The sequence below is a fragment of the Lupinus angustifolius genome, chromosome LG04 (genome assembly GCF_001865875.1).
Source record: "Lupinus angustifolius cultivar Tanjil chromosome LG04, LupAngTanjil_v1.0, whole genome shotgun sequence".
Lineage (NCBI taxonomy): Eukaryota > Viridiplantae > Streptophyta > Magnoliopsida > Fabales > Fabaceae > Lupinus > Lupinus angustifolius.
This window is the reverse complement of record NC_032012.1, coordinates 14,928,189-14,932,876: the sequence shown is the minus strand read 5'-3', so window position 1 is coordinate 14,932,876 and position 4,688 is coordinate 14,928,189. Positions and strand designations below refer to the sequence as shown.

Sequence of the window (4,688 nt, the reverse complement as noted above, 5' to 3'; positions counted from 1 at the left end):
CGATTACTCAAAGTGAGTAACCGATTACTCAAAATAAATTTTAAGCATCTGTTGGACAAAGAGTTTGAGTAGCCGATTACTCAAAGTGAGTAACCGATTACTCAATGTAAAATTCAAATTTCAAGTGGACAGAAAGTTTGAGTAACCAATTACTCAAATGAGTAACCCATTACTGAGAGCTATTGGAAGTGTTTTACAGATTTCAAAGTGAAAGATTTTCACTCCAAACGAAATCCCTTCACTCCAAACAACTCATACACTTTCAGAAACCTTCAAAGGGTGTTTGTAAACTCTATATAAAGGCTCTAAACTCTCACACAAAACAACAAGAGAATCACACACAACTTTCATACAAACTCTCAAAAAGCTCTCACACTTTTTCCAGAATTTATCTTTGAACTTATTGCAACTTGTTCTTAAACTTTCAAGTTAATTTTGCAAAGTTGCTTCAAGTGTTTCAAAGACTTTTACAAATAACATTATATACTTCTATATATATTCAGAGTTTTTGGATTGCAAGTTACATAAGTTTCATACTTGTAAAGGCAATCTGCCATAGTTGAATATTCTTCATTTTTTTGTAAAGAATTCTTTCTTTCACGGGGCGTGAAAAGAAAGGGGAATAGATGCACTTGGAAAGGTGTTTTCCAAGGGTATAAGAATTAGTGAGTGTGTAAGGTACATAGAGATCTCGGGGTGAGATATTGTAATTGCAACTCATAATTCTTAGTGGAAAATCTCTTGTGTGGCAAGATTACTGGATGTAACCTTCGGTGGACAAGAAGGTGAACCAATATAAAACTCCTTGTGTACTCTCTTCTCCTTATCTCTTTCATTTTATTTCCTATTATTTTTCTGCATATTGTTCCGCTGCACTTTAACTTTGATTTTGCAGAAAAAACGGCCATTATTTTAAGACAACTAATTCACCCCCACTCTTAGTTGCACTATGATACTTACAAATGTAAGTAAAGTTGACAACCAACTGGGGAAATCTCATATCTGTAGCTCATGTTGAGAGTGAGAACATAATATAGCCATGAAGTCTGCCACCGAAGTAGCCTCCCTAATAACAAAGGATACTTTGACGACCCAAGACTAAGCCAACCAAGATTTTACATTGTTGACCACTGATAGAATGTGAGGAATCTGAATTAGAACATGGTCAGAAATAATATGAACAGCTTCCAAGCAGCCACTCTCCAAAGCCACATTTCTTAAACTAAGGTTTCATGCCAGAGAAAACTCATGCTTCATAACCAAGAGCTCCGCTAAAATAACAGACCCCTCACCATAGTTAGCAGAAAATTCGAACATCCAATTACCTGAAAAATCACAAAAGATACTGCCACCTCCCATAATCCAGGCGCCTTTGATACAGCTACCATCTAAGTTCAGTTTGACCTGTCTCAACTTCGAGTAACTCCAATGGGTTGTCGAGAGATTCTCCTCCAAAGTCAGAGGACTCCCATAGTTCTGTCACTCCCAAAGGTCCTGGTACGTTAAATGAGCTACCAAACTAACATCCCATGGAAAATCCCTAAAAATAGATATTAGAGGTGTGTTATTTATATTTTATTATATTTTTTATAAATTAAGAACATTAACTACCTATATCATACTAATAAGTATCATTTTTTTATTTATATTTAAATCTTATAATATACTGTGTACTTTTATATTCTACGGTAAATATAATAAAGTATTAAAAATAATTTATGTGGAGAATGATAAAGTAAAAATAACTATATTTTGTTGTACATATGAAAAATAAATTATATAGACATTAATAAATCAAAATTACTATGTCTTAATATAATTATGAAAATTAAATTGTATGAACATCAATAAATTAAAATCGCAATATTTTATTATAAATATTAAAAATAATTTGCGTGTACAACAATAAATTTAACCTGTTATATATTATTAGATTTATATACAGTGTATTAAAATATATTCATCATAGATATTTTATCAATACATAAAAGATATGTTATCTTAATTAAAACATATTAACCATAACTTCAAAACATTATAAAAAATTGAGCATAATACATTAAAAGGTAAATAAAATGCATAAATAGAAAAAAATACATCACAACATATAATTAAAAGATTATTTAATGTCACTGTGCAGACACGTGGCAGTGATGACTCAACAGAATTAGTTATACAAAATGAGGAAAAAAATGCTGAGGAAAGGGAGCAAGGTCATAATAACCAATGCTAGGCTTGGGGAATATATGATTGGGTAATAAATAAGGAAAATGGGGTGAGAAATGATATGAAATGTAATGATGATTCTCTTCTCTCTCTTGTAACAAATTTTGTCTCTTCCTCCCTGAAGATTGTTCCCTTCATTTCTTAATACAATCATATCAGAGTATTATTCCATCACATTCATATTTTTCATACTACTATCTCTTATTTCCCACATTGTTGTTTATTTCTGGAGTTATTATAGCTTCTTTTATTACATTGGTGCTTTCATTACAGCCATGGCGAACAACACACGAATGAAAGAGCTTCAGGTTGAGGTGAAACATATTTCTGAATCGATGAAGATCCATTGTGCTGATTTGTATCATAAACTTCAACTATTGGAGGTGGACAATTCCACTCATTTTGAGAAAATTGAGCAAGTGACGATGACCACCGATTCACGATTGTCTACAATTAATGATGCATTGAATACCTTGTTGCAAAAACACACTGGCTCACTGTCCTCCTTCCATGGCCACAACAACTCAACTTCTGAGGGGAGCAAATCATCTTTTTAGGTCAAGTCCGTTAAACTTGATTTTCCTCGTTGTGATGGGCTGAATGTTGCCAATTGGATTTTTAAAGATGTGCAGTTTTTTGAGTATTATAATACCCCATATGCGGAATGGTTGCTAGTCACTTCAGTTCACTTGGATTAAACCATAGTTCTTTGGTTTCAAATGAAGAAACGGGTCAATCCTTTTCATTTGTGGCACCAGTTTACACATGCTCTAGAGCTGGATTTTGGTCCTTCTCCGTACGAGTGTCCTTGCGCTTCTTTGTTCAAATTGATGCAACTGGGCATGGTGGCTGACTATTGCTTGGAGTTCACGACCCTTGCAAACAGATCGGATGGTTTAAGTCCCGAGGCATTATTAGAATGTTTTTTGAGTGGGCTCCATGAGGACATTCGTAGCTGTGAACACTCAATTTTGTCCGGGCTCACTTCATGAAAAATAAAATTCAACTAAGTCGAATTTTTAGATAGCACATTACAGGTTTAAGGTGTTCATAAGTATTAATTCTCTCAGGTATGAGGTTTACACTGAATTGCATTGCTAGCAGCGGTCGTAACAAAATCAACTGCTTTCATCCCCTTTGTCTAAAACTTTGTGGTGTGATTATATTTTATTCATTTTTGGAAAGGAACAAAACCATTTAAATTTGCAAGAGCTCATGCTAGTTATCCATTTTTTTTAACTGGTTATGATGGTGAAATTAAACCATGCACATGAAGTTGTAATTTGCTTCACAATAAATGGGTCATTGGGGAGCAACGCTGGTGCACCTCATATTTATGCAAAAAAACATGCTTACACAAATTAATCAACCTTGAATTCACTTCACAGTATCAAACCCGTTATTGTAAATTTGCAACTGATATTCAAAGTAAAGTCAGTTTGGTCTAAAGGAAATCCCGTGACTCTGGAATATGGATATGGCCTTGGTTTGAACTTGTTGGTGATAAACAATTCCTTTGGACCAACATGACCCAAATTTTCTCCATGATAATCAACACCCATTCTTCTGTCTCCCCATTGCCAAACTCACTCCTTTATCCCTATGTTTCTTTCTTCAATCACCGACCCTAATTTTGTAATCAAAAGGTGTCAGTTTTTAAAGAATGACTATGGAGATGAAAAAAGGGTTTCAAGAGAGCTTCATGACTTACCAACAAGGGTGCCAACGTGCCAGAGAACACTGCAACTGATTGAGTGTTCCATGTTTGCTAGACTTGCTGTAATCTGTTTCCCTCATTCGAATGAGAATGAAGTCTTCATGTGGGGTGGCCAAGGATTTCATGGGAGAACATGAAGTGTGCAATGCTGTTATGCAGTGTATTAAAGCTAACTGAAATTAAAAGCAATTGGTTGAAAAGTCAGAATTAAGGAAAGCTAGCTGTTAAAGTATGGCTATTACAATAAGAGCATCATCATGGGCTATCAATCTGAGGCAATCAAAATCCAGTTGTGGGTTATCAATGCAAAATAATTCCAAAAAGTGGCAATAAAGAAGATATACCATAAATTCCTACATTCCAGTTACACATCATAATAAACAGCAAAAGCATTCACGGGATTAATTGTAGGAATTTCAAAAGAGCATTAATCTGTTCTAAACCAGAATTATTGCCATTTTCAGTTACGATCATCATAAAAACAGCATAAATATCGTTTCAGTTACATAACCAGCAGATAACCAACCAGTCCTTACAAAGACAGCAATCTAGCAAATAAAAGGAATCCTACAGTTACAGGTTTTAGAGAGGTCAGCCATGAATAAGCATAAAAGCAGAGGTATGACATTGTTATTGCTATGGCAGTTGCAAATTAACTTGAATGATTGGCAATAATTTGGGCAGCCTAAGAGGTGCTCTGAATCAGCTACAAGGCCCACAACCAGCTATAAAAGTTAGAAGTGAT

The 4,688-nt window shown here is 34.5% G+C and overlaps 1 long non-coding RNA gene across 1 annotated transcript in view; it reads right to left on the bottom strand.

Annotated features, from left to right (window-relative positions):
• Positions 3,551–4,688, bottom strand: part of LOC109344854 — a 1,961-nt gene continuing 823 nt past the window's right edge. Inside the window, exons 2-3 of the long non-coding RNA XR_002107348.1 lie at positions 3,938–4,116; positions 3,551–3,853 (exon numbers count right to left, since the gene is read on the bottom strand). This is a non-coding gene — a long non-coding RNA (uncharacterized LOC109344854). The remainder of the gene's footprint in view (positions 3,854–3,937; positions 4,117–4,688) is intronic.